Here is a 19,744-nt window from a genome sequence, read left to right as displayed (position 1 = left end):
TTGGATGCGATCTCAAAACGATGGATGATCTCAGTTCTTTTCCAAGGCAAACTATTCAATATCACAGTAATCCAAGGCTATGCCCTGACAAGTAACACTGAAGAAGCTGAAGTTGAATGGTTCTGTGAAGATCTACAAGGCCTTCTAGAACTAACTCTGAAAAAAGATGTCCTTTTCATTACAGCAGGGGACTGGAATGCAAATGTAGGAAGTCAAGAAATATCTGGAGTAACAGGCCAATTTTGCCGGAATACAGAATGAAGCAGGGCAAAGGCTAATAGAGTTCTGCCAAGAGAACACATTGGTCATAGCAAACACCTCTTCCAACAACACAAGAGAAGACTCTACACATGGATATCACCAGATGGTCAATGCTGAAATCAGACTGATTATATTCTTGGCAGCCAAAGATGGAGAAGTTCTATACAATCAGCAAAAAGAAGACTAGGAGCTGACTGTGGTCAGATCATGAATTCCTTATTGCCAAATTCAGACTTAAATTGAAAAAAGTAGGCAAAACCACTTGCCCATTCAGATATGACCTAAATCAAATGCATTATGATTATACTGTGGAAGTGACAAATAGATTCAAGGGATTAGATCTGATAGAGCACCTGAAGAACTATGGATGGAGGTTCGTGACATTGTACAGGAGACAGTGACCAAGACCATCCCTGAGAAAAAGAAATGCAAAAAGGCAAAATGGTCATCTGAGGAGGCCTCACAAACAGCTGTGAAAAGAAGAGAAGTGAAAACCAAAGGAGAAAAGGAAAGATGTGCCCATTTGAATGCAGAGTTCCAAAGAATAGCAAGGAGAGATAAGAAAACCTTCCTCAGTGATCAGTGCAAAGAAATAGAGAAAAACAATAGAATGGGAAAGACTAGAGATTTCTTCAAGAAAATTAGAGATACCAAGGGAACATTTCATGCAAAGATAGGCTCAATAAAGGACAGAGATGATATGGACCTAACAGAAGCAGAAAATATTAAGAAGTGGCAAGAATACACAAAAGAACTGTACAAAAAAGATCTTCATGACCCAGATAGTCATGATGGTGTGATCACTCACCTAGAGCCAGACATCCTGGAATGTGAAGTCATGTGGGCCTTAGGAAGCATCACCATGAACAAAGCTAGTGGAGGTGATGGAATTCCAGTTGATCTGTTTCAAATCCTGGAAGATGATGCTGTGAAAATGCTGCACTCAATATGCCAACAAATTTGGAAAACTCAGCAGTGGCCACAGGACTGGAAAAGGTCAGTGTTCATTCCTATACCAAAGAAGGCAGTGCCAAAGAATGCTCAGGCTACCGCACAATTGCACTCATCTCGCAGGCTAATAAAATAATGCTCAAAATTCTCCAAACCAGTCTTCAACACTACGTGAACTGTGAACTTCCAGATGTTCAAGCTGGATTTATAAAAGGCAGAGGAACCAAAGATCAAATTGCCAACATCTGCTGGATCATGGAAAAAGCAAGAGAGTACATCAAGGTTCCCTTTGCTAGGTTTCTTTTTTATTCACAATGACCTTTGGTTTTCTGTAGCGTAATCCTATCAAATTTTGGGGTTTACTGAATAATTATAGTGTTGGATGCATTGAATAGATTATGTCATTTAATCATGACTGTAGTTCCACTTCCTTTACTCCCAAAGTCAGCACCTTCATCTCTATCCCATGCTTTAAATCCCATAGATATTTTCCCCTTTACCAAACCTGTTTCTTCTACAATTCCTATTGAAATTCAAAAACTTTATATACGAGTTTACACCCAGGGTTATCCACAGAGAGATAGCTAGATAGAAAGACAACCATGTAGCTAGATAGATAGAAAACAAATTGAATCATAAAATTGTGGAGGCTAAAAATGTTCCAAGATCTGCTGAGGGAGACCCAGAAAAGTCAGTGGTTATTAACACTTCCAGTCTGAGTCCAGAACCCTGAGACTCAGGAGAGAAATGATTTAAGTTTCAGTTTGAAAACCGATAGCTTCAGGACCCTAGAAGAGCCATTGTTTCTGTCCTGAGTTCAAAGGTGGGACAAGCCCAATGTCCCATCTCACCCATCAAGCAAAAAATGTTCCTTCTTTTGTTTATACCCAAATCTTCAAATGAGTAGAGAAAGGGCATCTGGTTTACCTTTACCTACCATTCACTCTGCTGTTCAAAAGTCTCTTTTAGCTTTTCCCACCAGAGTCCTATCTATATCACAGAAATCAACACAAAGCAATCAGCTCTCCCATAGACACATATTCTGTCCTTGTCTTCTTGGCCCAGTTTGATGATCATGATGGTGAAAGTGATGATAACACTTAACTATGATTTTTTAAAATTCCTGCAACTTCTCACAATCCTTTCATAATTTGCCTCACTTCATTCACACAAGCTGAAGCACACTGCCCATTGTTCAAATACGCAGACCATAATTTAGATACAGGGACTAGTCTGCTCAGTGTGCCCAAGAGAATGAAGAGCCCAGTTGGGTTTTGAAAGTCATTTCTGTATGACTCCCTAGTCCCTTCTCCATCTACCACATTAGGTAGCTTTGCCAAATGTAGCCAAAAGAAAGAAAATCAAAAGCAAATTTATCCATTACATATCCAGTGGACCTGCTAACTGCACAAAGAATGCTCTCTAGTATAAGAAGTCACTTGCGTTGAACCCTTGAACTTAAACAGTGAATGATTTGGGGGAAAAGAGGCAGTCATGATATTCTCCTTCACAAGTTTATTCACCACTGTAATCTTGTTTTCATTGCTCTTATAGATACCACCAGTAGCTTCTTTTGCTTACCAAGAGAGATGATCGGCTGAAATTTCTTGGCTACCCCAGGATTAATTCTGCAGGGAACCTTTCTAATTATATCAGCTGTGCAGACTTTTATGATTGTCTTGGTTCTCAGGAAGTCTACCTATTCAAACATCCACGTCCCCAGACTTCAGATGCTAAACGAACTGTGCAAAAGCTCAGCAATTCCTCATGGGTAACATTGGGGTGAGAGCAGGCAGAGGGCCAATGGCAACAAGATTACTGCCCAGAAAGTCTCTGGTACCCTCTGGGGATTCCACTGACTTTTATTGAATGGGATTTAATTAAGATTTCTTTTTCTGTCACAGGCATCTGTAATCATTCACCTGTAGCAAGAAGTGTATAGGTTGAGGGAATGATCGGTTTGTAAGAGATCAGAGATAGAGGTTTCTCAGTTGTTCCAGGAAAATAAGATGCCAAGGATTATGTGCACCCCTGGGCTTCCCTCATAGCTCAGTTGGTAAAGAATCTGCCTGAAGTGTGGGAGATCGGGGTTCGATTCCTGGGTCAGGAAGATCCCCTGGAGAAGGAAGTAGCAACCCACTCCAGTACTCTTGCCTGGTGAATCTCATGGACAAAGAAGCCTGGCAGGCTACAGTCCATGGGGTCACAAAAGTCAGACACGACTTAGCAACTAAACCACCACCATGTGTAAGATAGCTACTTGGAACTTGCCATACAGGGAGCTCAGTTCAGTGCTCTCTGACAACTTAGATGGGTGGGGCATCACGGGGGAGGTGCACAAGGCGGGGCAGTATATGTATGTGTGTGTGTATATATACTGATTCACTGTGTTTTGAGGCAGAAACTAACACTGCATCATAAAGCAACTATACTCTCATAAAAAAAAATAAAAAGATGCCATGTGCTGATCACATAACCTGCCCTTCTTCAGTTTACCCTAGACTAGTACACTGGTTCTCAGACTAGACTGTGATGTGCATGCGAGCAAGAAATGCACAACCTGGTGCCTGAATTCCAGAGATTCTGAATCACAGATCTTAGATGGAGCCTTGGAGTCTGCATTTTAATGTGCTTCAATGATCCAGAGAAAATACTTTTAACACCTACCATAGAGGGAATCTGTATTAACCTGGTTTCCCAGAACACAAAGCTTAAGGTATTAATGGTTGATGGCTTTATTGGAGAAACTGATTTTCAGTTTAGTTCAGTTCAGTCGCTCAGTCGTGTCCGACTCTTTGTGACCCCATGAATAGCAGCACACCAGGCCTCCCTGTCCATCACCAACTCCCGGAGTTCACTCAAACTCACGTCCATCGAGTCAGTGATCTCATCCAGCCATCTCATCCTCTGTCGTCCCCTGCTCCTCCTGCCCCCAATCCCTCCCAGCATCAGTCTTTTGCAATGAGTCAACTCTTTGCATGAGGTGGCCAAAGTATTGGAGTTTCAGCTTTAGCATCAGTCCGTCCAAAGAACACCCAGGACTGATCTCCGAAGCTGGAATGAGGGCAAATGGGAATATGATATGTTCTGTTCAGTTCATTTCAGTCACTCAGTCATGTCCAACTCTTTGCGACCCCATAAACTGCAGCATACCAGGCCTCCATGTCCATCACCAACTCCCGGAGTCCACCCAAACCCATGTCCATCCAGTCGGTGATGTCATCCAACCATCTCATCCTCTGTCGTCCCATTCTCCTCCTGCCCTCAATCTTTCCCAGCATCAGGGTCTTTTCCAATGAGTCAGCTCTTCTCATCAGGTGGCCAAAGTATTGGAGTTTCAGCTTTAGCATCAGTCCTTCCAATGAATACCCAGGACTGATCTCCTTTAGAATGGACTGGTTGGATCTCCTTGCAGTCCAAGGGACTCTCAAGAGTCTGCTCCAACGCCATAGTTGAAAAGCATCAACTCTTCGGGACTCAGCTTTCTTTATAGTCCAACTCTCACATCCATACATGACCACTGGAGAAACCATAGCCTTGACTAGACGGAATTTGGTTGGCAAAGTAATGTCTCTACTTTATAATACGCTGTCTAGGTTGGTCATAACTTTCAAGAAGTAAGCATCTTTTAATTTTATGGCTGCAATCACCATCTGCAGTGATTTTGGAGCCCAGAAAAATTAAGTCAGCCACTGTGTCCACTGTTTCCCCATCTATTTGCCATGAAGTAATGGGACCGGTGGCCATGATCTTAGTTTTCTGAATGTGTAGCTTTACGCCAACCTTTTCACTCTCCTCTTTCACTTTCATCAAGAGGCTTTTGAGTTCCTCTTCACTTTCTGCCATAAGAATGGTGTCATTTGCATATCTGAGATTATTGATATTTCTCCTGGAAATCTTGATTCCAGCTTGTGCTTCATCCAGCCCCGCGTTTCTCATGATGTACTCTGCATAGAAGTTAAATAAGCAGACTGACAATATACAGCCTTGATGTACTCTTTTTCCTATTTGGAACCAGTCTGTTGTTCCATGATGGGTTGCTGCTGCTGCTGCTAAGTCGCTTCAGTCGTGTCCAACTCTGTGCGACCCCATAGATGGCAGCCCACCAGGCTCCCCTGTCCCTGGGATTCTCCAGGCAAGAACACTGGAGTGGGTTGCCATTTCCTTCTCCAATACATGAAACTGAAAAGTGAAACAAGTCACTCAGTCGTGCCCAACCCCATGGACTGCAGCCTACCAGGCTCCTCCATCCATGGGATTTTCCAAGCAAGAGTACTGGAATGGGGTGACATTACCTTCTCCATGATGGGTTAGGAAAGTAAAAAAGTGAAAGGTGTTAGTCGCTCAGTCGTGTCTGACTTTGTGACCCCATGGACTGTAGCCTGCCAGGCTCTGCTATCCATGGGATTTCCCAGGCAAGAATACTGGAGTGAGTTCCCATTTCCTCCTCCAGGGGATCTTCCTGACCCAGGGATTGAACCCAGGTCACCTGTATTGCAGGTGGATTCTTTACTGTCTGAATCACCAGGGAAGCCCCAATAAGTTAGAAGGGAATGTCCATATGGTAAGATGGCACCAAGCTGGCTGAGCACCTTATGTCACTTCCAAGAAATTATTCTATCTCACTCTCTCATGATATTCCCTTCCCAGGGTCTTCACAAGTCACTGTGCTCTGGACAGTCTCTTTGGGGTTATGAAGAAGAAGATCTTATCTATAGCTTGCATTTCCCAGTGTCAAAGATAAACCCCAAAGAGTTCAAATTCCCCTGTACTTCCAGTTATTCTGCCTGGGCCTAGGTGAATCCTATAGCATCTCATCCTTCAGCAGCAACTGGGGTGCTCAGTGTAGCAGGTGAGAGGCTCAAGGTGTGGCTGTGAGGCTGGGGGCTGGCACCGTAGAGGTAGAGCGGGATAGATACAGAGGACATGGCGAAGGAAGCTCCTGTAGAAAGTGACTGTAGCTGGATCTGGGTCTAAACAGATGGCGAAGGGCACCAGAAGTGGCACTTAAAAGCCACTGGATACAGATTCCAGGGCTAGCCTCTTTATCCCATCTACTTGGGAAAGACACTCTAAATGTGGACAGGAAAAAAACAAAGGCAAACCACGGGGACTGAGCTCTCTGTGAACGAAATATGAAACTCTGAACTGGAAACGCCTCTGTTTTCTTCCCCCACATGCTCCTGTTTTGAACAAGTTTGACTGGAGAACTGTATGCCTGGAAAGTTGACCTGGACCAAGCTGAGGGGAGAGGAAAGCAAGCATTGAGGGTGTCACCTGGTGGGGGGGGGGGGGAGGTTTTATTCCCACTTTGTATCTCTCTCCTCTGTCCTGATATGATCCAGATGGCCCTGCAGGGTCAGGGTGACCATAAAGAGAAGCAGGTGTACAACAGGACCTCGAGTTTAGTCTGGGAGGAAAAATGGAGCAAGGAAGGGCTTTGGAGTTGGCCAGGTAGAGTTAGGTTCAGTCCAGACTCAGTCACTTTCTGGTTTTGTAACACAAACTCTTAAAGTCCAGTCTGTTTCTTTTAAAATAAAGGGTAGTGCTCACACACAATAATATACACAGAATACCTGGGGCCAAACAGGTGCTCAACTGGTATGAGTGCCCTTGTTCCTCACCTTCTGGCCCAAAGTGTAGTGTAAATGTGCAAACATAAGCTGAAGGCCCACCCTTGGTACCTCCTCTGTGTGTGTGTGTATGTGTGTGTGTGTGTGTGTGTGTGTGTGTGTGTGTTCATGAATGCTCAGCTGTGTTTGACTCTTTGCGATCCCATGGACTGTAGCCCACAAGGCTCCTCTATCCATGGGATTTCCCAGGCAAGAATATTGGAGTGGTTAGCCATTTCCTCCTCCAGGGGATCTCTCCAACTCAGGGACTGAGCCCACATCTCTGGCACCTCCTGCATTGTCAGGTGGATTCTTTAGCCACCAGTGCTGCCTGCGAAGCCCTTGGCCCTTTCTAGTTGTATAGAAATTAAATAGAATTGGGGAATCTTGTATGAGTCAGAAAAAAAAAAAAAAGTGAAGAATGCATTTGCTTGTGCTTATGACATTGATGTTTATGCTGCTCAAAAGACTGATGTGGCAATTATAGGGTATTTATGGGTAATTTGGGGGTGGGCCCTAGAAATGGTGCCCTTACGTCTATCACAACCAATAGTAAAAAACCTGAGGAAGCCAGGGCACCGTATTGAGAAGACAGGGCAGTCTATGTGTTGAAAGGCCCTAAATGCATTATCTCAAGAGCTATTTAAACAGGGATTATAGCTGGTCTTCCTAGGATGTCTGACCACTACCACCACAAGGTGATTTAAAAGCTGTGGCCTCCCCACCCCCGCTATAATATATGGCTATAATCTATCATATTTGTATTCCTACAAGACCTCAGATCATTTATTTAAAATTACATTATAAAGCTATTGCTTCAGTGGGAATAAAAATGTATTTGGAACTGGAGATTTATGGTCTTACAGTATGAAGATTGTTTTTATACAGGAATTTCCAAAATGATGTTTCAGAGTAAGTGCCACAAACTGTGTGGCTTACAACAACAGCAATGTGTTCTCTTACAGTTCTGGAAGCTAGAAGTCCTAAACCAAGGTGTCAGCTGGGTCAGCCTTCCTCCAAAGCCTCTCACAGTGACTGTTTCTTTGCATCTTCCAGTCTCTCGGAGCCTAGGTGTTCCCTGGCTTGTGGCAGCAGAGCCTCAATCTCTGCCCCTTCTTCAAGTGACTGTTTCCTCCTTGTGTGTCTCTGTGTCTTCTCAGGGTGCTCTCTTTTCTGCGTGTCTCTCCTCTTCTTTTAAGAACACCAGTCGTCGTGGCTAGGGGTCACCTAATGACCTCATTTGAAGTTGACTCCAGGTGGTGCTAGTGGTAAAGAACCAGACTGCCAATGCAGGAGATGTAAGAGATGCCAATTTGATCCCTGGAGTAGGAAATGGCAACCCACTCCAGGATTCTTGCCTAGAGCATCTCCATGGACAGAGAGGCCTGGAAGGCTACAGTCCATGGGGTCACAAAGAATTGGACCGATTGAAGCAACTGAGCACACATACACATACACGTACTGGGGATTAGGACTCAATTCAACCCATAACAGGCTTTAAAGACAAAGCATAACTAAACAGATAGTCTTTAACTACATCATTTATGTTTCCTTCTGAATCTTTTCTTCCATCGTCATCACCAGAGCCACTGTCACACTGCTTCTTATGCACTCTCATTCCATTCACACCAACTGTGATGATACACTAGGTCCAAGCAGAACTGTCATGTAATAATGGAATATTACTCAGCCATGAGTAAGAGTGAAATAATGCCATCTGCAATGACATGGATGGATCGAGTGATTATCATAGTAAGTAAAGTAAGTAAGACAGGTGAAGGTGAAGTCACTCAGTCGTGTCCTACTCTTTGCAACCCCATGGACTGTAACCTACCAGGCTTCTCCATCCATGGGATTCTCCAGGCAAGAATACTGGAGTGGATTGCCATTTCCTTCTCCAAGGGATCTTCCCGACCCAGGGATCGAACCCGGGTCTCCTGCATTGGAGGCAGACGCTTTAACCTCTGAGCCACCAGGACAGAGAAAGATAAATATCAAAGGTATCACTTCCATGTGGAATCTTAAAAAACGTGACAAAAATGAACCTATTTAAAAAACAGAAATAGACTTATAGACACAGAAAGCAAACTTAAGGTTATCAAAGGGTAAAGCGGGCTGGGATAAATTAGGAGTTTGGATTAACACTAATATAGTAACACTTATGTATATATAACAAATAATCAACAGGGACCTATTTGATAGCACATAGAATTATATTCAATATCTTGTAATAACTATAGGGTCACAGAGTGTCAGCTTCCCTGGTGGCTCAGAGGTTAAAGCATCTGCCTCCAATGCTGGAGACCTGGGTTTGATCCCTGGATTGGGAAGATCCCCTGGAGAAGGAAATGGCAACCCACTCCAGTACTCTTGCCTAGGGAATCCCATGGACAGAGGAGCCTGGTAGACTACAGTTCACGGGGCCACAAAGAGTCAGTCATGACTGAGCAACTTCACTTTCACTTTCACTATAATAACTATAATGGAAAAGAATCTAAAAATTATATATATATGTGTGTGTGTGTCTGTCTGTGTGTGTGTGTAACTGGTTGTTGTTGTTTAATTGCTAAGTTGTGTCTGACTCTTTGCATCCCCATGGACTTTAAGATGCCGGGTTCCTCTGTCCATGGGATTTCCCAGGCAAGAAGACGGGAATGGGTTGCCATTTCCTTCTCCAGGAGATCTTCCTAACCCAGGAATCGAACCTGTGTCTCCTGCATTGCCAAGTGGATTCTTTACCACTGAGCCACATAATATATATAACTGAATCACTTTGCAGTACATCTGAAACTAACATAACCCTGTAAATCAACTATACTTCAAATAAAAATAATTACATTTTAAAAAGGAGACTCAAATGTATTTCTTTTTAATGGCTGAGTAATACTCCATTGTGTGTATGTACCACAGCTTTCTTATCCATTCATCTGCTGATGGACATCTAGGTTGTTTCCATGTCCTGGCTATTATAAACAGTTCTGTGTGTTGATGTATGGCAAAACCAATACAATATTGTAAAGTAATTAACCTCCAATTAAAATAAATAAATTTATACTTAAAAATAAAAAATAAAAAGGAGACCCAAATAAAGCAGCAGTTCTGAAAACCCAGTAGCTTCCCTGATACCCCAGAATAGCAATACTTCCCATCTGAAACTCTGTTACATGTACAATAGACTTATAATAAAAATCCTGTCCTCTAATTAAATGTTTAGGAGATGTAGTACATATATACAATGGAATATTACTCAGCCATAAAAAGGAACAGACTGGGTCATTTGTAGAGATGTTGATGAACCTAGACTCTGTCATACAGAGTTAAGTAAATCAGAAAGAGAAAAACAAATATTGTATATCAACTCGTATATATATGGGCTTCCCAGGTGACACTAGTAGTAAAGAACCCATCTGCCAATGCAGGAGATGTAAGAGACACACGTTCAATCCCTGGGTCAGGAAGATCCCCTGAAGAAGGGCATGGCGATGCACTCCAGTATTCTTGTCTGGAGAATCCCATGGATAGAGGAGCCTGGTGGGCTACAGTCCATAGGGTCACGGAGTGTCAGACACGACTGAAGTGACTTAGCACACAGCATAACCCATATATGTGGAATCCAGAAAAGTGGTACAGATGAAACTATTTGCAGGGAAGAATAGAGATACATAATAGCAAACAGACAGAATGTACTGTGGCCATGGTGGGAAGGAGATGGTGGGGCAAACTGAGAAAGTAGCATTGACATATACACTCTACCATGTGGGAACTAGTTAGTGGGAAGCTGCTATAAAACACAGGAAGTTCAGCCTAGCACTTTGTGATGACCTATAGGGGCAGCATGGGGAGGTGGAATGGAGTCTCAAGACGGGGGGATATTTATATACATAAGGGCTTCCCTGGTGGCTCAGCAGTAAAGAAGTCATCTACAATGCAGAAGACACAGGAGACTCGGGTTCAGTCTCTGGGTCAGGAAGATCCCCTGGAGAAGGGCATGGCAACCCCCTCCGGTATTCATGCCTGGAGAATCCCATGGACAGAGGAGCCTGGTGGGCTATAGTCCATAAAGTCACAAAGAGTTGGACACAACTAAGTGACTCTCTCTCTCTCTCTCTCTCTCTCTCTCTCACACACACACACACACACACACACACACACACACACAGAGCTATGACTGATTTGTGATGTACAGCAGAAACAAGTACAACATTGTAAAGCAATTATCCTCCAATTAAAAATAAGAAAGAAAAAAAAAAAAAACCATGGAAAAACTACTAGTTGGGACAAGCAACCTGAAGCTAAGAGATGGGAGTTTGTCCTTGCTCAATGGTTTGCCACCTGTGGATCCCAGGCAAGACTTGTAACTGAACTTCTTTGAGTCTCAAAGAGACATTGTGGACCAAGAGTCAAATGAAGAGATCCAATGTTTAGAAGAGAGTCTGAAAATAGTAGTTACTCTACTGATGTCAGCTATCGTTATTCTTCTTTCCTTAGAGAGAAAAGTAATGTTGGTTTCCTTCTCCTTCCCTTAGAAAATATTAAAAAGAGAGCATTAAAGAGATTAAAAGCCCTGTCCCTACTAAAAAACCAAAGGTCCAATTTCATTTTGAATGTTGAACTTGACTTGATTCCTCTGTTCTTCTCTCCACAAACTGTTAATCACACAGGCTAAGCGAAGCCTGTCGAGGATTCTAAGGCAGCGTTTGTGCTGTTTTCTTTTTTTCTTAATTCAATTCTTACTTCAAGACCTAAATTCAACTGATGTGAAGACAGATGGCATAAGGCCCTTTGCCCTGCCAATTTAGCAACCCTGGCAATGATTCAGGTCCTTTGTGGAGAGACAGCAATTTTTGCCTACATGGTCTAAAAATACTACAGTGTTTTTAACCTCTGGGAAAAATGTTTGGCAAACAACCTAAAGCAGATTTGGTGTGTGTGTCGGGGAGGGCTGGGGTGGGGAGGATGATGTCATATTCCCAGCCAGGTTTGTCTAAACAAGGCTCTGCTCACAATTTACATGTAGAATTAGGAGACATAGCTGGACTGGGCTGGCAGGAGATTTGGCTAAGACACTGGGCTTTGGTCCACTATGTTGGTTCTTCCCCAAGTCACCACAGTGGCTTGGTCACTTCACCTCAAAAAAACTCCATTTCCCTATTTTAAAATGAGAGGTTTAATCTACAGCCAATTCAGTCCAAGAATTACTGGATGATGCAAGTTCGGTTTTTGGTATTGTGATGAATTCCAAGACGAGAAATAACTACAATCGCCCTCAAGAAATGTACTAATTTATTAAGACATATACACTCCCAAAGCTCATCGCTTGGTTCCCTCTACTCAAAAATCTCTTCTCTCCAAAATTACACTTGGCTGGGTTCTTTTCAACATCCAGGCCTCAACTGAAAAGTCACCTCTGCAAAGGCTCAACCCTAAATCACCTGATAGAAAGGAACTCCTAACCCATACATCCTTTGTCACTCTTTGTCCACTTATCCTACATCATTCATTCATTGCACTGTGCTTTCTTTTAAGAATTTCTTTATCACTGGCATCTCTTCAGGCAGAGTAACCTCTACCTGTCCCATGGTCCTGGTAGAACAAAGCAACTAATATTCTGAAGGCATTATGGTGCCAAAGCCAGGAGGGACACCTGGAGATGAGAGGGCAAATGAATCTGTCACCAATGTGGTGAGAACCTAATGATTCTGAGGTTGCTTTTTTCACAGTGTATACATATGCATGCTAAGTCACTTCAGTCATGCCAGACTCTTTGAGGCCCTATGGACTGACACCCAGCAGTTTCCTTTGTCCATGGGATTCTCCAGGCAAGAATATCAGAGTGGGTTGCCATGCCCTCCTCCAGGGGACCTACCCTGCCCAGGGACTTTTTCACAACAGTGAAAGTCGCTCAGTAGTGTCCAACTCTTTGCGACCCCATGGACTATACAGTCCATGGAATTTTCCAGGGGAATCCCCTTCTCCAGGGAATCTTACCAACCCAGGGATTGAACCCAGGTCTCCCACATTGCAGGCAGATTCTTTACCAGCTGAGCCACAAGGGAAGCCCAAGAATACTGGAGTGGGAGCCTATCCCTTCTCCAGCAGATCTTCCCAACCCAGGAGTTGAACCAGGGTCTCCTGCATTGCAGGCGGACTCTTTACCAACTGAGCTATGAGAGAAGCCCTTTTCACAATAGGTAATAGCAAAAATGACACCAACATTGAGGTATTATTGTGATGATTAAATTATGCCTTTATGCAAAGTACCAAGAACAATATCTAGTATATATTGAGGTTTTAACTTTTCATGTTAGTCCCATGAGGCTCTCCTGGGGAAAATTAATGTGACCTAGGCAACAAATTCAAATTTAATGGAGATTTATTAACTGGTAAACCACCTGACATTCTGTGAACAATGAATTATAGGAGCCTTAGGAACTGAACTAGGAACCTGGGCAGAGATTTTAAGGAAAATCTCTTTCTGTGTTTACTTACCACCTTCACCTCTCTGACAGCTAAAGAACCTTAGCATGAAAGCAGCAAAACTAGGCCAGGAGATAAATGCAAAGATCAGGAACATGTTATGTTCAAAATAATGGTTTACCTCTGACCCATGAGCTATGACACTGAGTCCTGAATTTCCCTTTTTTGGGGTCAGCCTTTCTGTGAGATGTGTCAGAGTGGTTGGGCCAAGAATCAGAGAAAATCTAAAGACTCTTTCTGGAAAGAAGAGACTTCAATGGGACAATATCCACTGGCTCTAGTTCCCCAGATATGATCAGATGTGTTTGAATGTCAGCTGTGTTTATGCCTGAGATTTTCCCCAAGAATCTATTTCTTGGCAGTCAGGAAAATTGACCAATGGGCAACACAGATGCAGGTGAAATGGAGCACATAAGAAATCCAGAAGAGGATAAGCCTTAAGTTCAGCAGAGGTTCTTCCCCATCCAAAGATGTCAAAGTGATACGAGAGGGAGAACACGTGGGGGCCTCATGGGATGTGTCTTAAAGGAGCTAGTATAAGAGATGAGAAGGGAAAGGCAATCAGTGTGAGGCAAGTCCCATTCAGGGGCCCATGGTCAGACCACCCAAGGCACCCACAAAAACAGATGCTGCTGCTGCTGCTGCTGCTGCTAAGTCACTTCAGTCACGTCTGACTCTGTGTGACCCCATAGACAGCAGCCCACCCAGCTCCCCCATCCTTGGGATTCTCCAGGCAAGAACACTGGAGTGGGTTGCCATTTCCTTCTCCAATGCATGAAAGTGAAAAGTGAAAATTGAAAGAGAAGTCGCTCAGTCGTGTCCAACTGTAATAAATCAGAAATTGTTGTTGTTATTGTTGTTTAGTTGCTAAGTCATGTCCAACTCTTTACAACCCCATGTACTGCAGCACATCAGGCTTCCCTGTCCTTCATATCTCCCGGAGTTTGCTCAAGTTTATGTCCACTGAGTCAGTGATGCCATCTGCCATCTTATCCTCTACCGTCCTCTTCTCCTTTTGCATTCAATGTTTCCCAGCATCAGAGTCTTTCTTCCAAGTCAGAAATACTAGTGCTAATTAATCCAGGTTTTTACACAGAAACTCTCATACAATTGGTAAAAAAAATTCAGAGATTTTAATCCATTGCAGGAAACAGTACTCTCAACCAGGAGTTTATGAAATAATCAACGCACCTACCGTGATGGTGCTGGACAGTCTCTTATGTTCCCAGGATATCTCTACGTGTAAGTTGCAAAGTACAATCCCAGGCTGACACCACCCGATACCAGCTGTGTGACAGGAAGCTAAACTTGGCAGTCACCACCTGCTGAAAGGAAGAAACCCAAGACCACATGGGGATATTGCGATGCTCACCCTGAACCCACAAACTGATCACCTAAATTTGTTTTATTTAAAAACTTTCAAGAGAAACGTGAGGAGAGTGCAAGAGTAACAGGAAAGTGGTAAAGTTCGGCCAGACCTTACTCTTCTTTTTCTCCTGCAACACTTTATCTTGGCCTTAAGAGAAGAAGTAAACTAAGAATAAAGTCTTTTTCTGCATAAAATGGTTATGAGAGAGTTAATTCTTAGGCAGATTGATTCTTAAGAGTCCAGGACTCAAGGAGGAGAAAGAGGTCCGGGGCTCCCAAGGAGGAGAAGGGGACAAACATTATTTTTCTACATTGCTCTGTCTTAGCCACATAGGACATTTTTCTTAAACTCTGAGTTGTTATAACAACAAACTTTCTTTAAGCCTGATGATTACACAATAAACAATTAATTCATCTTGCTCAAGGGTATGTTTTTCCTTAAGCTCTGTACTAAAGATTATATAAAAACAATGTGTCTTGCTAAAGGATGTATTTCTCCTTAACTAGAACATCTGAATCCAGTTGAACATCTGGAAGTTCATGGTTTATGTACTGTTGAAGCCTGGCTTAGAGAATTTTGACCATTACTTTGCTAGTGTGAGATGAGTGTGATGGTGTGGTAGTTTGAGCAACCAGAGATCAAGTTGCCAACATCTGCTGGATCATCGAAAAAGTGAGAGTTCCAGAGTTCTACCTACTTCTGCTTTATTGACTATGCCAAAGCCTTTGACTGTGTGGATCACAGCAAACTGTGGGAAATTCTTAAAGAAATGGGAATACCAAATCACCTGACCTGCCTTCTGAAAAATCTGTATGCTGGTCAAGAAGCAACAGTTAGAACTGGACATGGAGCAATAGACTGGTTCCAGACTGGGAAGGGAGTACATCAAGGCTATATATTGTCACCCTGCTTATTTAACTTATATGCAGAGTACATCATGAAAAATGACAGGCTGGATGAAGCACAGGCTGGAATCAAGATTGCCAGGAGAAATATCAATAACTTCATATATACACATGATACCACCCTTATGGCAGAAAGCGAAGAAAAACTAGAGAGCCTCTTGATGAAAGTGAAAGAGGAGAGTGAAAAAGTTGGCTTAATTACTTTACAATAACCTCCAATTAAAATAAATAAATTTATATTAAAAAAATAAATAAAGTAAAAGATCATCTGATTTAAAAAAAAAGTTGGCTTAAGATCATGGCATCTGGTCCCATCACTTCATGGCATCTAGAAGAGTAAACAATGGAAACAGTGACAGACTTTCTTTTGGGGGGGGGGGGACTCCAAAATTACTGCAAATTGTGACTGCAGCCATGAAATTAAAAGACACTTGCTCCTTGGAAGAAAAGTTATGACCAACATAGACAGCATATTAAAAAGCAGAGACATTACTTTGCCAACAAAGGTCCATCTAGTCAAAGCTATGGTTTTTCTAGTAGTCATGTATGGATGTGAGAGTTAGGCTATAAAGAAACCTGAGTGCTGAAGAATTGATGGTTTTGAACTGTGGTGTTGGAGAAGACTCTTGAGAGTCCCTTGGACTGCAAGAAAATCAAACCAGTCCATCCTAAAGGAAATCAGTCCTGAATATTCATTGGAAGGACTGATGTTAAAGTTGAAACTCCAATACTTTGGCCACCTGATATGAAGAGCTGACTTGTTTGAAAAGACCCTGATGCTGGGAAAGATTGAGGGCAGGAGGAGAAGGGGAAAACAGAGGATGAGATGTTTGGATGGCATCATCAATTCAATGGACATGAGTGTGAGTAAGCTTTGGGAGGTGGTGATGGACAGGGAAGCCTGGCGTGCTGCAGTCCATGCAGTTGCAAAGACTGTGACAGGACTGAGCCACTGTGAACTGAACTGAACAAGAATCTCCGGACTAATCTTGTTATCTTATGTTGTGGCAGTGGGTCTGTAAAACTTTCTATTGTTAGTTCTAATCTTATTAATTTAAGGTGTGTGTTGTGGGAGTGGGTCTGGTGAAAGTATAAAAGGCCTGAATGAGACTTGATAAGTGGGGCACACTCTAATATTTATGTCAGAAGATTTCTGTGTCGTTTTCACTGTAATAAAACTACTGCCACACAAGAACTCTGAGTATTCAAGCCTGGGCCCTGATCTCAAAGATAAACCTTCTTTCAGTTCAGTTCAGTCACTCAGGTGTGTCCGACTCTTTGCGACCCCATGAATCGCAGCATGCCAGGCCTCCCTGTCTATCACCAAATCCCGGAGTTCACTCACACTCACTTCCATCGAGTCAGTGATGCCATCCAGCCATCTCATCCCCTGTTGTCCCCTTCTCCTCCTGCCCCCATCCCTCCCAGCATCAGAGTCTTTTCCAATGAGTCAACTCTTATGAGGGGGCCAAAGTACTGGAGTTTCAACTTTAGTATCATTCCTTCCAAAGAAATCCCAGGGCTGATCTCCTTCAGAATGGACTGGTTGGATCTCCTTGCAGTCCATGGGACTCTCAAGAGTCTTCTCCAACACCACAGTTCAAAAGCATCAATTCTTTAGCGCTCAGCCTTCTTCACAGTCCAACTCACATCCATACATGACCACTGGAAAAACCATAGCCTTGACGAGACGGACCTTAGTTGGCAAAGTAATGTCTCTGCTTTTCAATATGCTATCTAGGTTGGTCATAACTTTTCTTCCAAGGAGTAAGTGTCTTTTAATTTAATGGCTGCAGTCACCATCTGCAGTGATTTGGGAGCCCAAAAAAATAGTCTGGCACCGTTTCCACTGTTTCCCCATCTATTTCCCATGAAGTGATGGGACCAGATGCCATGATCTTCGTTTTCTGAATGTTGAGATTTAAGCCAACTTTTTCACTCTCCTCTTTCGCTTTCATCAAGAGGCTTTTTAGTTCCTCTTCACTTTCTGCCATAAGGGTGGTGTCATTTGCATATCTGAGGCTATTGATGTTTCTCCCGGCAATCTTGATTCCAGCTTGTTTCTTCCAGTCCAGCGTTTCTCATGATGTACTCTGCATAGAAGTTAAATAAGCAGGGTGACAATATACAGCCTTGACCTACTCCTTCTCCTATTTGGAACCAGTCTGTTGTTCCATGTCCAGTTCTAACTGTTGCTTCCTGGCCTGCATACAGATTTCTCAAGAGGCAAGTCAGGTGGTCTGGTATTCCCATCTCTCTCAGAATTTTCCACAGTAGATTGTGATCCACACAGTCAAAGGCTTTGGCATAGTCAATAAAGCAGAAATAGATGTTTTTCTAGAACTCTATTGCTTTTTCCATGATCCAGCAGATGTTGACAATTTGATCTCTGGTTCCTCTGCCTTTTCTAAAACCAGCTTAAACATCAGGAAGTTCACGGTTCACATATTGTTGAAGCCTGGCTTGGAGAGTTTTGAGCATTTCTTTACTAGCATGTGAGATGAGTGCAATTGTGCGGTAGTTTGAGCATTCTTTGGCATTGCCTTTCTTTGGGATTGGAATGAAAACTGACCTTTTCCAGTCCTGTGGCCACTGCTGACTTTTCCAAATTTGCCGACATATTGAGTGCAGCACTTTCACAGCATCATCTTTTGGGACTTGAAATACCTCAACTGGAATTCCATCACCTCCACTAGCTTTGTTCATAGTGATGCTTTCTAAGGCCCACTTGACTTCACATTGCAGGATGTCTGGCTCTAGATGAGTGATCACACCATCGTGATTATCTAGGTCATGAATATCTTTTTTGTACAGTTCTGTGTATTCTTGCCACCTCTTCTTAATATCTTCTGCTTCTGTTAGGTCCATACCATTTCTGTCTTTTATCGAGCCCATCTTTGCATGAAATGTTCCCTTTGCATGAAACATATCTCTAATTTTTTTTTGAAGAGATCTCTAGTCTTTCCCATTCTGTTGTTTTCCTCTATTTCTTTGCATTGATCGCCGAGGAAGGCTTTCCTATCTCTTCTTGCTATTCTTTGGAACTCTGCATTCAGATGCTTATATCTTTCCTTTCCTCCTTTGCTTTTCGCTTCTCCTCTTTTCACAGCTATTTGTAAGGCTTCCCCAGACAGCCATTTTGCTTTTTTGCATTTCTTTTCCATGGGGATGGTCTTGATCCCTGTCTCCTGTACAATGTCACGAACCTCATTCCATAGTTCATCAGGCACTCTATCTATCAGATCTAGACCCTCAAATCTATTTCTCACTTCCACTGTATAATCATAAGGGATTAGATTTAAGTCATACCTGAATGATCTAGTGGTTTTCCCTACTTTCTTCAACTTAAGTCTGAATTTGGCAATAAGGAGTTCCTGATCTGAGCCACAGTCAGCTCCCAGTCTTTCTTTGCTGACTGTATAGAGCTTCTCCATCTTTGGCTGCAAAGAATATAATCAATCTGATTTCAGTGTTGACCATCTGATGATGTCCATGTGTAGAGTCTTCTCTTGTGTTGTTGGAAGAGGGTGTTTGCTGTGACCAGTGCATTTTCTTGGCAAAACTCTATTAGTCTTTGCCCTGCTTCATTCCATATTCCAAGGCCAAATTTGCCTGTTACTCCAGGTGTTTCTTGACTTCCTACTTTTGCATTCCAGTCCCCTATAATGAAGAGGACATCTTTTTTGGGTGTTAGTTCTACAAGGACTTGTAGGTCTTCATAGAACCATTCAACTTCAGCTTCTTCAGCATTACTCGTTGTGGCATAGACTTGGATTACTGTGATATTAAGTGGTTTGCCTTGGAAATGAACAGAGATCATTCTGTCCTTTTTGAGATTGCACCCAAGTACTGCATTTTGGACTCTTTTGTTGACCATGATGGCTATTCCATTTCTTCTGAGGGATTCCTGCCCGCAGTAGTACATATTATGGTCGTCTGAGTTAAATTCACCCATTCCAGTCCATTTTAGTTCGCTGATTCCTAGAATGTCAATGTTCACTCTTGCCATCTCTTGTTTGACCACTTCCAAATTGCCTTGATTCATGAACTAGACATTCCAGGTTCCTATGCAATATTGCTCTATACAGCCTCGGACCTTGTTTCTATCACCAGTCACATCCACAGCTGTGTATTGTTTTTGCTTTGGTTCCATCCCTTCATTCTTTCTG

Source organism: Capricornis sumatraensis, chromosome 7 (assembly GCF_032405125.1).
Source record: "Capricornis sumatraensis isolate serow.1 chromosome 7, serow.2, whole genome shotgun sequence".
Lineage (NCBI taxonomy): Eukaryota > Metazoa > Chordata > Mammalia > Artiodactyla > Bovidae > Capricornis > Capricornis sumatraensis.
Note: the sequence above shows the minus strand (reverse complement) of the source record.